This window comes from Mustela putorius, unplaced genomic scaffold (assembly GCF_011764305.1).
Source record: "Mustela putorius furo isolate JIRA1106 unplaced genomic scaffold, ASM1176430v1.1 tig00003911_pilon_pilon_pilon, whole genome shotgun sequence".
NCBI lineage: Eukaryota > Metazoa > Chordata > Mammalia > Carnivora > Mustelidae > Mustela > Mustela putorius.
Window position 1 is genome coordinate 1,034,833 of NW_025422058.1, and position 13,885 is coordinate 1,048,717.

The following is a 13,885-nucleotide window of genomic DNA, read 5'->3' on the forward strand; positions in this document are numbered from 1 at the left end:
CAGGGGGTGCACCTGTTCCCTGGGTAACTAGTCCAGCATTAGCATATTACTTTATGTTGGTTCATAAAGTATTTATGGAACCACCATGGAGAGTCTTTTTCAGAAGGTAAGACCAGGCGTACATCCTGAAAACCCTCTCCTAACAATAACGTGGGAGCTCTCAAATCTATTAGCTGTTTATACCACCGAGTATTTACTGTGCAGATGTGATTTCTAATCCGTATGTTACAGGACTGTGGATGATGAAGCAGTTGCTTAGAACATACATGCTCTGTGCTCTCAACGTTTGTGTCTTATAAGAGGAAAGAAAGATAAAATATTTATATTGAAAATGTTGATGAATGATAGCATGTATCAAAATATTAGTGAATTTTAAGATGGTTGTAAGTCACACTGTTATGACATTGATACTATAAGATGTCATGAGTGTCAAAGAGGAGTTAGTTCTTGATTCTCATTTATTGATGGTACATTTCCTTCGCTGTCTTTTTTTTTTTTTCTTTTTGACATTTATAGTGGACAATACTGTGACCAGTAGTTCCCTTGTCTTGCTGGGAAAATGTTGGGAGCCACTGTAAATGCGGCAAGATTGACTATATACATCAAGCAACTGATGATGAAACCTGCCTTGTCTGTCAAATCATTTCAGTTTATTCTATTTGATTATATTATTGAATTATTCTGATTTTAAATGTTTACCTCCAAAGTGTTTAAAAACAAAAACCCAATTAATCCTTAAGGTAGCCAATGAAAAAAATCTAAGCCCTTGAATGCAGAAGACCTCAGTTCGAGTCCTCTTCATAGCTAAATGGATTCTGACAAGGCATCTGACCTCTTCATTTATCTGCCTTCCGAAATATGTAGAAGAGACCTGCCCTGCCTAGATTTTTCTCAGTACATGTGAAGTGTTCTATAAATTTAAAGAAGGTAATCTGAAGAGGTATGCTTGAAGTCCTATTCTCCAACCTAAACATACTCTGGACTTTCCTAATTTTTTTTTTCATTTTTTATTTTTTATAAACATATAATATATTTTTATCCCCAGGGGTACAGGTCTGTGAATTGCCAGGTTTACACACTTCACAGCACTCACCAAAGCATATATCCTCTCCAAAGTCCATAACCCCACCCCCCTTCTCCCAACCTCGACTTTCCTAATTAATTTTACTGTATGACTTAAGATTTCAGGCAGTGCTCATAAGAAAGGGAACAGGATTTGGGGCAGAAGTAGATAAATACAAACATGTCTGGGCAAAAGAAACTCCACAGTCTCAGCAGAAAAGTTGATGGACCTATGATTTGCAAAGAAATGGAGATAACCAGCAAACAAACAAAGGATTTTTATAAAATTAAAAATTTTTTGTGAGTTAATTATGCATACTTAAAATATTTAGTGGAAGTACACTTGAAAGCAGAATAATCTCAGATGTGTGGAATTATTATTAGAATCTGAATCAAAATCCAGAGATTTCTGGATCTCTTAAAAGGAGATGAGGTCTGAAGCTAATAATACACACATATAATCAATTTTCATTTTATAATATAGTCTCTTTTTAAAGCTTTTAATTTACTGCTAGTAGCTACTAATAGAACCTGAAAGGGGAAAATCAGACTGATGTGGGCTTAAATCTTCTTTGTTCTTTAGTTTCTTCATTTGTAAGGTGAGAGTGGTCATACCAAAGACATGACGTTTTTGAGCATGCAATGAGATAATCTATGCAATGAATTTAGCTTTCTATGTGTCGATCAATTGACTCAGTCCTCCCGCCTCTCCTCCTTAGGAATACTTGGCAACCCAGAATTTTCCAGGTTGTGGAAAATTGTATTTCTCCAACTCAAGGTCACTTTCTAAAAGATTTTCATTATTTTTTTGGATTCTATTTAGCTTAGGATCTGTCTGCCTGCAGAAAACTGGACTTCTGTTTGCATAACTTAGGAGAAGCTTCGGTACTGATCATACCGTAACTTCTATATTTCATGCGCGTCAACAGGACTAAAATTATATACACATACATACACAAACACATCCATATGTATGAAGTATTAGTATGTATGTATTCAAAAACTGAATTTGGTCCTCTGCTGTGAGAATCACTAGATATGATATGCCTTATTACTTATCTCCACAGGTTGGTTGAGGATATTTGAGGGATCATGGTTTACTGTAGGATTAAAAGAAAGTATTGCATTAAATACAAATACATATATATATAACAGTGCCATCATTAAATTAAAACTATGATGTCTAATTATGTTTCCACTCAATTTTGGTCCTGTTCTGGAAGTGGGACCCTGTTGCTGGTTATCTGGACCTATCAACTGCTACCTCAAATGGCTATACAATTGTTTCTAGCCTTTGTGCCCTGGGATGGTTGGGCACTTTGCCACTCAGGTTGTTAAATATTTTCATGTTCCCTCAGCTTATAATGGAATAGAAAAAATTTCAACATACAAATTGAATGATCTGAAAGGCTATTTAGAAGCCTCAACGTCTGGAAGATGGACTTGAAGTTTACTCAGTACATTTTTTAAAAGAGGCAACAAATGTTTCTATAATTTCCAAAAACAATCCTCTGTAGTCGAAGGTATGCTTTACAAGTGTTTTATCAAAACAAAGCTATAAACTTTAGCTCTTACTGGTCCATGATAGTATTATCTGTATCATTTCTGATATTTTTAAATCAAGGAAAGATTCTAGAGACAGTGCTCCTTTTAGTTAATGTATACCACTGTGAAATTAAAGTCTTTCATAAAAGACAAAAATATAATGGGCAATTAAGGATCTAATATACTGACAAAGAAAGACTAATAGTTTATTTAATATTATCTTCTTTGTCCTTTATATTTTGAGAGATGATGCTGTTTGTAAATAGCAAAACTAAGCACAGTGACATGGCCCTTGAATGTATATTTGTGGAAATAAGATGCTGATTTCTTATTTTCCATCATTTTGTAGATGGAAAAGCTATCTAATTATTTGGTTCTGCCTAATTTGATAACCTTATATTCTTTTATATAACATTGATTGCTTATTCAGAAAAAATTTATGGTCTACCCGAGTCTTGATAAAATAATAGACAAACGTTATTGATACCCACTAAGTGGTTTAGATGTAGGAAAACCTAGAGTTCCCATGACACTCCCATGAAAGGTATAATTACCACCCATTTAATGGTGAGAAGACTAAGGTCTACAGACGTTATGATTTGGTTCAAAGTCAGACAGTAATAATTAGTAGAGTTGGGATTTGAACATGGATGTCTTAGCTGCTATAGTGTTAGGGACTCACACACTGTGAGACAAGTATCCAATAAAATTGTGGTTTTCAAAGGAGTTTTTTACTATAACCCATAATAAGAACTACATTTTACATGGTGCGCCAGCATACAGGATATGTATCTGATATCTGATATCTCATATCAACATCTCACCACCTAGATGTTCTAAATGGAACAAAAACTTGATAGAAAAAATGCTTGTCTTCATTATGTATGAAATATTCTGATATACTTAGCTTTTCTCACTAAAAATTTTAGTTGTACCCCCAAATTGTATACACTGGTTTCACCATCCTCTAATGTTGAGATCCACAGTTTGGAAAACCACTATAGAAAGGACTTGGGAAGATACAATAAAAATTAATGGGGCTAATGAAAACTAAAGATGCCGCTTATTAACCCACTGTGTGCCAAAATACTGTCCTTGGCATAATACTCTCAGTTCTCATCACAACCTTGAAAGGCAACTTGGTCTTATTTTACAGGATAAACTGGGTTGCGGAGAGGTTAAATGATTTGTCCAACGAAGATTTAGCCTAATTCAAGGTTCTTTCTACCGGTCTTCTCTCATAATAATACTGGTCTATTATTAAACAGTTAAATCAGTATTGGAAAGGTATGATTTTCTTTTGAATTGATTTATCAGTAAATGGAAAACACAAGTCTTCTTGCCAATGGGAAACAGATTGCTTAATTTTAGAGGTGGAGTCATTGAATTGGTTAAAGTGGAATTTGGCCTCTTGAGGTATGTCAAGAGAATTAATATTGAATAAAATTCCCCTGTAGGAGAAAGTTTAGTATGAATGAAATGAGCAAGCAATTCTCAAAGAAATATACATCCTCCTGACAGATAAAATGTGTTTAATTTTACAATTTTACAAATAGCCAAAACCTGAAAGTCAAAATAACAATGAACTAATTAATATATATTCATTTGTAAATACGACTAAAAGTAGATGTGAAGGGAAGGGGTTCAGAAAAGTGAGCAGTTGGGTAAAACCATAGAGTAGAAAATACTTCATGGCGGCCAAAGTAATAGGACATATAAAAAGCTATAGAAAAGCTCATTCTTTTTTCTAGGAATTCACAAGAAAGAATTAATCTGAAGTGTATAAACAGTTTATAGAAGTTTATTGTAATTTATTTGTCAGAAGAGCAGAAACTAACAGACATTTTAAATAATGGTAATCCATTAAATGAAGTTACTAAAATGATCTTAACAGTAAATATTTGCAAACCTAGAAATACATTAGAGTGTTAGATGAAAAAAACAAAGTATGAAACATTAAATAAAGTATGTCCAGTTTTTCTAAATAAAAACTCCTGTATAAAAGAGGTTGGAAAGAAACATTTAAAATGTTAAACTTGTGGTAGAATATTCTTTTTTTTTCCTGTATGTTTACATATTTTAAATTATACAAAGAAAAAAACCTTTAGCACTGTTTGCTCTTAAGAAAAACGATCTTGCAGAAAGAGTTTAATTTCCTAGTGCCAGATTTTCAAAAACATACTTTAAAATATAGTGTAAAAGCTAAATTGTAGGAAGTAATGATTTAGTTACACATTTAGCAAATACAGTGTACAAAATGGCCACCGGTTAAAATACAGTGTAGAAAAAATATTAAGGTATCATAGAGGTTAATACTTTTGTGGTATAAAATGAGGAAAATCAGGATTTTGGTTGCCATGACAACTTCCCTTTGTCCCTTATATTCTTCTAGTAGGACTTTAATTATGTCTGTCTCTAGGTCCATAAATTGATATAGATTTCTCAGATTATATAGTGAGCTAGTCTGTCATTCTGCATAAACGTAATGGTTTCAGGAGAAAGCAGCATTTTCATTTCTACTGAAGTATTGTATTTTATAATGACAGCATGCAAAATTGAAAAGCAAACAGGAGGGGGGCGCCTGGATGGCTTGGTCAGTTAAACATCCGACTCTTGATTCAGGTCATAATCTCAGGGTTGTGAGATCGAGCCCCACATTGGGCTCCATGCCGGGCATAGAGCCTGCTTGAGATTGTGTCTCCCTCTTCCCTGCTCACCTGCCCCCACCTCTCAGAAAAAAAAAAAAAAAAAGGAGTAAACCAGAGGAAAAGGTCAAAGGTCAAATAGACACTGAAAATATTACTTAAAAAAGTATTCTAATGCAGAAATGCCCCGAGCTGAAAGTAACTATTAAAGTAATTATATAAAGAGTCCAACAGATATCATAGAATATGTTAGAACATATTTTTGAGATGGAGGGCAGAATGTTAGTGATTTTATCTCATTAGAATTTGCCTTGACCTTCTGTAGGTATAAGTAGAAACCACGTGCATCTCTCCTTTCTTTCAGAAAGGGGGCGCATGGTTTCAGAGAGTGCTGCCTAAGGACAGCTCAGAGCTGAATGTTCTCCCTTAAATAACTGCCCTTGTCTGGGAGGGAGATGCCATGCCCAAGGTTAAACCCACTTCCCCACGGACAATCTACATTCAATGATTGCCTCACCAGGATAGCATTCCCCCAGTAAGCTACGTTGGACTCAGAGCAGCTTCCCAGGGAATACAACCTGTGGCACCCACTCTGGAAGATTTTTTGGGGGAAAAAAAGCCCAAACCACTGTCATCATTTCATTTAAAATTTTCCAAGCCCAGGGATCTATGGGCACTAAGTGAAGTCAAGCAGCATTATCAAAATCTTCCACAAATGTGCAGACGTTTGAAAGTCAGGATTAAGGTATATATTGTCTCTAGTTTGAATAGATACTGTCTCTTGAAGGAAGAGGAAACCTGGTCCCTCTTACAGCAATGACAGCTGACTCCGGCGATAGTCCTAGTAAGGGTGAGAGATGAAAGGTGGTTTTCCAGCCTTGAAGCAGCTGGAGCACAACAGGCCACCTACCTTCAGAAACCATAAAAAGTACATGCTCTTGGATCTTTTTCTTCTTTTTTTCTGAAATAGATCTAGTTACCTCCAGGTTTTACCCATTTAGTCACAAAAGCCTCCTAAGAGGCACAGAGCAAATTTTGCTGAAGAGTGTGGTTCTCAGGCAGTATCTGTCATAAACACTTTGCACCTTGACTGTAAGTGGGTCTGCTTAGCTGTACTTTGAGAATAGAAGCTGCATCCCGCCCCAACCCTAAAATACCACACTACAAACACCAGAAAGGTGTGTAGATGTTTATACCGAAGGTGTCTGTGGAAGGGCATGAGCAGGAACGTTCACCGGCTGCATTTCCTAGGAATCTACTTGTTCATTAACTTGCCCCTTTATTGGGGAGGTTGAGGCGGGACTGACCTACAGAGAGAGCTGTATATATTTAATGTCTACGACCTAATGGGTTTGGAGTAAGTATACACCCAAGAAAGCAACACCACAATCTCTAGTTCCTGGCTCTATACAAAGGGCTGTAGGTCTTTTCTCTGCCTCCTTGTAAACTGTCTCGGCCACCGACAGCCATCTTGGTTCTCCTTATTTCTCTATTTTTTCTCTCTTTTCTTCTCTTGGATCAAAATCCTCTGCTCTCCTTATCTTGGCTTTTCTTACCTTTTTCCCTTCAAAGGGGAGAACAATACTTACTACGGGTTTCATTTATCAGGTACTGGGCGTTCAATGTATGTTGAGTGTCTGCTGAGCCCTGTGCCTTATGTGGAGGCAGAGAAAAGGAGAGTAAGACCCCAGTTCTCACCCTCAAGACAGCCCAGGAGTTTCTCCCGGCTCTCTTTCCCGCCGTTACAGAAACTCAATATGTCCGTGATCGTATCTCTTGATGCCAATAGTGGTAAATTGCAACTCACAGTTACCTTCTTGACATAGTGAAACAACTGGAAACATGACTCCAATTGCCAGGAGGCAGATGGAAAAGCGAGAATAAGAAGTAACAAGTAGGACCAGGAATTAGGGAATTTGGATCCAAAGGATACATGTGAGGTGCTTCAAACAGTAGGATAGCTTAAAAGGCAAACATTTGTATTAAAAACCAGAGATCAGACTCTTTAAATGGCTAGCTATTCGTACTAGAGGTTGGAAAATTTGGACTTACCCAGTTCCACTTTTCATATTTTTAATGTGAACTGTTTCTTTTATTTTTAAATTTTTATCTTATATTTATCTATTTATTTATTTTTGATTTTTTAAAATTGTTCTGTTATGTTAGTCACCATACAGTACACTATTAGTTTTTGAGGTAGTGTTCCATGATTTATTTCTTATCTTTTAAAATACAATTTAGTTTTTTAAATTTTTTAGTGTTCATCTACTTCCATTCTCGTCTCCCGGAGACCAGCAAAAGCAGTTCCTCAAGATCCATCTTCCTTAAAGGCAGATGGATACTGGGTATAAGAATTCAGTAATCCTCTCATCTCACTCTAGTTTCGAGTGTTTAAAAAAATAATGTCCTATGTCAAAACCTGTCATCACTCTCAAGGTTTATTTCCAGGTTGGCCCAACTTGTTCAAAATCATTATTTTCTATTTTAAACTTTGTTTTCTCTGGAGAGAGACTGGTGGTCTAACCTTGGATCCCGCAGATAGTGGGTGAGAGACGTACTCGAGACGTGAAGCCTAGTGCTTACCTGCTTGTAATTCCTTCCCAGGGAAATTTTCCTGCTCACAGGCTCTAATAATGGGCGACAGTCTGGGTAGATTGCATGGCCACCCCGTTGCAGCAGAGTCACAGCGGATTTCAGGAAGGACGAGTGTCTGACTCAAGGACAGCTCACTTAGATGTGGGCCTGAGGCCAATGGCACTATTTTAAGATTCTCTCCCTCAGGGACTGACGCTATGAAGTACTCAGAAGAAACTGAGGCAGAGAGAGGAAACATGCTCCTTGTCACAGAATTAAGGGGTAAAGACAGGCGTCCAAGCCCGGGACCACAGTGCAATGATGTTCCTCCTGTTTTTCCTGCTTCCTTGAGCCCAGTTTGTAGTACACTATAGAAACGAATACAATAGGAATTGGGGTATCCGTCCCTTGCTATCGAGAAAGCATAATGAGAAGTAAAACCTACCCTTTAGGTTCACTAGGTTAGGTAGTTTTGGGTTTTGGGGGCTATTTAAATTGATAAGCCGGTGGCAGTGATTCTGTGACCAAGTCTCCCTGCATTCATAACTACGTGCGTGTGAAGACTGGTAGAACTGATGACGTGCGGTCATCTGCAGGCCTAGACAAAGGCCGTGGAGACCAACTGAGAATTGAGGGTTTGGAACATTCAATTAAATGCACTTTTCCACATTTTTGCACCTCAGAAATGGGGATTTGCCTTTTGTCTGTGGCATCTTACTCTCTGGCCAGGCCCAGGGCCTTTTCAATCTGCCATCAACGTTCTAGTCAACAAATCCTTGAAAGGCCATTTGAGGAAGGAATCTGCATACGGGCTGTGGTCTGAAAGCTTTCCATGAAGCCTACACAGTTAAACTGGGAGAATGAGAGTCAAGTGTCTGGAAAGATTTTGGAAGCATTAGTGGAGCAATATTTAAAGAAAAGCTTGATCTGACACTGATGGTAGCACACAGGGAAATGGTGTGTAAAAAGAGATGGGCCCCATTAACTCTGAATTGAGAACAGGTTTAGAAATTTTAAGAACTTAAGCAACCTATTTTGCTTTTAATTTCCTCATTTGTATGTATAAAAGTGACACAAAATAAAATCAAAGTGAATGATTTTTCAGTAAGTACAGTGATAAACCATTTCGACATAGTTGAATTTGTACATTTTTTTCATGTATAAAGTAATGGTGCTTCTTGTAATTAATGGTTTCTTACAATGCATAAAATATAGATTTCCTACAGAAGAGAAAGCATTAGCATTGTTTACAAATAGTGTGTTATAAAGCAGTGAACTTGATAAAATTTTTAAGAGTTTCTCATTCCCAGAAGATCAGTCACCACAATTATATTTAGCAATTGAAAGCAATATAAATTTAAGAAGAACCAGCTAAAATAAAAATAAATCCATGAACCAAATGGGAACTATATTTAGTACTACAATATTTCCCCCTTCAGACCTATAATATAGAGAATAAGAGAATGGAAACAAGTAAATCACATCCAATTCAAAGCCCAAGTACTAAATTACTATGAAATGATACAGAAAAAACAAAAAAACAAAAAACTCTCCCACTTACAATAGGGAAATAAATCTTGAAAATTGGGATATGAGAGCAGTTTTAAAAAGCATTTAGTGAACTCAGAAACTAAAGATTGTTTTTCTAATTTATTGTGTACTTATTTCTCTACTAATAAAATAATTTATTTTTTAAAAGTTTTAAAAGCTGCCATTTATTTTAAAAGCATCAGTTAATGGAGAACTTTGATGGCTTGAAAGGGTCTCCTAAGATTTTATTAAGAATGGCAGAGCTGGTGTCACTTCGTGGCTCAGTCAGTTAAACATCTGCCTTTGGATCCAGTCATGAATCCCAGGACCCTGGGATAGAAACTTGCATCAGGCTCCCTGATCAGCGGGAAGCCGGCTTCTCCAGCTCCCCCCTGCTTCTCCCGCTCCCCCCTGCTTCTCCCGCTCCCCTTCCTTGTACTTTCTCTGTCAAATGAATAAATGAAAAAAAAAGAAGAAAAGGGGGAAAAAAAAGGACGGCAGAGTCATAATCAAGAAAAGCTAACAAAATAGACTTCCAAGTGAATTGCAAAGATTTCAAATGTATATCACAGCGTTTTAAAAATTGTATGATAAGGGTCAAAATCTCTTTTAAAATTTCTTTGCTAGAAAAGGTAGCCATGAAAACCTAGAGATGAAATTGATCTTGCATGGATCAATTTAACATAGTTTTCAGTGACAATGCTCATTGTGTACGGTATTAATTGAAGTGACCTCTCTTTAACTTCGGCATAGTAAGATGAAACTAGATGCTTTTGGCAGTGATTGAAGAGAAGCAGCGTAGCCGGATCAAGCCAGTTGGCTCTCAAAATGTTTTCTATAGAAGCTGCAGATAGATAATTTGGAATCCCATTCTCCATTGCTTTGCTGAAACTCAGCTCTGAGCTCTTGCTGTTTCTGAGCGGCAGGCACTTGAGAGAAAATCTAAGCTTGCAACTCAAAGCCCTCTTTTATCAAACTGTGTTCAAACTGTCATTGTTTTGTCACACAGTGAAGCAAAGCTTAAAATCGATCCAGGCATAGTTCAGATTGTGGCAAAGATGATGAAAAATTCTGCAGTCTACAGTTAGAAATAGTGTATTAATAAATAACAATAGTAACCCTTTCTAAGCCCATACGATCAGACAGACATTTTTATAAGAGCTTTAAGCATATAAGCTCATTTAATGTTCATAAAATAAACCCCGTGAGTCAGGCAATATTATTATATCTCCATTATAGATGAAAATATGCCAAATTTTGCACAGCTAGTAAGTGTTGGAGCAAAGATTTAGAGTGAAGCAGGCTAGCTCCAGGATCCGTGGAATTCTGCCTCACTAATAAATGAATGGAGAGATGTTGAGTGAATGAATAAATTGGGTGCCTACAATGTGTCTGACATGATACTAGGTGCTTTGGATAAATTTCAAGTAGTTCATTCACCATCTGTATGCTTGGGAATGCATACAGATGGTTAGAATCCAATGTGTTATATATTGTAGTAGAAATAATTATAGGAGGCTACTGAGAGATGATACCAGACAGAAAACCATTGAGATTTAACCTATCTGAATGAAGTGGGGTCTGAAGACTTAGTTTATATGCTAGATATAGACCTGTAGGTGTATATGTATATCAGACATGAAATATAGAAAGTGGTGATTTGGTTATTCTTCTTCCTAAGTGCTATCTTCTGTTGTGTGCCAACTAATTAATTTGGGGGCATGAGACCTCAATGGATAATACCCACAATTTACAAAATAATTATAAAGTTGCATGTCAACTGCTTACCTAATAGCTATTCACTCTTTCTGATTTAAGATAAGCCCTATTTTTTTCAGGCAACTGTTTCCTTATCCTCCACTCATGGATAATCTTTATTTGTGTCTCTCTCTCTGTGTATGTATCATTCATGGTCATCTCATTGTTTTTGTCTCTGGTTGGCTTAGGCAAGGAAGGGCAGGTGATCCAGTTCAGGCCTGTTGTGATGGAGAGGAAATCTGTTGGGTGACTTCTGAGGAAGTTTTTTTAACTCTGAAAAATGGATACACAGAAACCAGTCTCTCTTCTGCTGGTGGTGTCTGGGTTTGTGTGTGTGACTTGGAAGAGCTTGCAGTCATGTGATCGTGAGAGAATCTAGCAAAGAAGCCTGATGCTTTACAGATGCTGCTCCTGGATGTTGACTGTGACCCTGACCCTCATGATGTTGCTGAGCTGCTGTATTAACTACGGTTATAAACATCATACCTTGCAACTTCTTGCAATGGGAGATAATACATTTTCCTTATCCTTTAATGTATTTCGTGTTGGGCTTGCTGTTGATTGCAGCCAAAAGTTAGTATCTACAAATACTTTATAATCTAATTTCCCACAATAACACAAATAAAATTTACTTTTTCTATAAGCTGATTTTTTTTTTTAAAACTATACTTTGCCAACTTAACTTCTTGTTAATACCTTTTACCTGTGTGTGCCTTTGACCCTTAGTTTTTGGCTATTGATAAGTCTAAGAGATACTCATTACATTTTCTTCTATTTAGAAAAGGACTGTGTCTTCCCCACATCATATGAATTAAGATAAAGATCATTTCCCTACATCCTATGGTGCTTGATAGATAAAACTGAATTAAATTGATTTTAAATACAAAAAAATTGGTTTTCATCTAATTTTGAAGATTTGAAAGGTTTAGGTAAGATTCTAATTTTGCATATTCAGACTAAATGTTCTGCCTTCTCTAATGCACCCATCATTAATCAATGTGTGAGAGAGGAGACAGTGAACAACTACATCTTGATCCACTTGAGAGCAACTAAGAATTAAATCAGGGGAGCCCAAGGTTTGGAAAGAATATTTGAACGGGAGATAGCCTATTATGTTCATTATGTAGCATGGTCTCCAAGTGTTTCCCAGTGGGTTCTTCTTCTTTTGCTGCTGCTGCTTCTCCTCCTTTGCTTTTGGCTCTTAATAAGCAATAGCTTATTTTCCATCTCATCATCAAGTCAAGGTTTGATAGAGTTAGACCTGTATCTATGAACAGTTTCATGGCTTTTCTTTCCTCTTGGTAAACCCAGATCATACCACTTTAAGAAAGTGAGGGGCACCTGGGTAGCTCAGTGGGTTAAGTCTCTGCCTTCAGCTCAGGTCATGATCTCAGGGTCCTGGGATCAAGCCCTGCATCGGGCTCTCTGCTAAGCGGGGACCCTGCTTCCCCCTCTCTCTCTGCCTGCTGCTCTGTCTACTTATGATCTCTCTCTGTCAAATAAATAAGATCTTTAAAAAAAAAAAGTGAGCTGAACAACAGATTTCTTAACCAATACTATCAAGTCACCATCTCACATTTAAGCATCATTGTAAAAAAAATGACTTTGATAAAAATCATTACCTGTCAATTTCTGTAAACTTTTATTTTGGCCAATAGTTGGATTTAACCATTTCCATCTGAGTGGCTCAGTAATAAGACTGATGAATATACTACTACAGTTTGCATCTCAGAGCTTCAGACAAAGAGTTCCATGTAATGGTTTGCATTGAGAAGCATGATCTGTAAATACTTCCTCATTTACATCATAAGCAGGCATGCTATCTTCCTGACAGCAATATATGGAGCTAAATTGCCTTTTCATTTTATATTCAGTAATTATAGACACTATAATTTCTTCAAAATAAAGCCATTCTATAGGCAATCCTCTCATGTTTTGGGGCCCTTTTCCCACACTTATTGATCAAAACATTATGACACACTAAAAGAAAACTGAAAAGTGATCTTAAGTAATTGTCCCGAATGTGCCCTTCTTGAAAGGTGTTAGATGACTTGTAATCTCAAAATGCCATATTATCATGACTTAGTACTATGAAGTAGAAATCATCTCTAGATCACTGTAGAACAACAGATAAGGCCAGATTTGCAGCATTCCCTATTGTGTAGGTCAAGATCACTGATGATTAGAATCTCAAGTTTGTTTCATCAGTCTGGTTATAAACTATGGTGATTTTGTTGGGGGAAAATAGGTTCATATTTAGTCAAGTGGTTTTTTGTTGTTGTTGCTTTGTTTTTGTTTTGATTTTGTGCTGTTACTATACCACTGCTTTTCCTTAAAATGGTTAATGTCAACATGTAGAATCTCAAACAATATCTACCTGGCTAAGCAGACATTTCAGAGTGAGGGCACACTGTTATAAATTCAGAACTGGATATTATATTACATATAAACTAACACTTTTGCTAAGATAAAAGTGTACTGATGGCATGAATAAAATATGAGTGTTGATTTTAATCATCCTAGAGTCACTCTGTATCACAGAAGGTAAAATATAGAATAAAAATAGGAGATAGGACTTAATAAAATTCTGCTTGTTTACTGAATATTTCGTTCATAGAAATCACTTGGGGGCTTTTGTAATCAAAGACAAAATCAATGGGAAAAAAAAATCTCTGAAAACAAAAGATGTGTGAAAGCTTTGTGCCTTAAAAACAACAATGACGACAAAAAAGCAGTAGGGACGCTAGCAAAGCACCACTAAAATAAATGGA

At 36.6% G+C, this 13,885-nt stretch overlaps 1 protein-coding gene across 3 annotated transcripts in view; it reads right to left on the reverse strand.

The window, feature by feature from the left end:
• SYT1 (synaptotagmin 1) overlaps positions 1-13,885 on the reverse strand; it is a 540,926-nt gene that overhangs the window by 205,075 nt on the left and 321,966 nt on the right. The window lies entirely within an intron of this gene.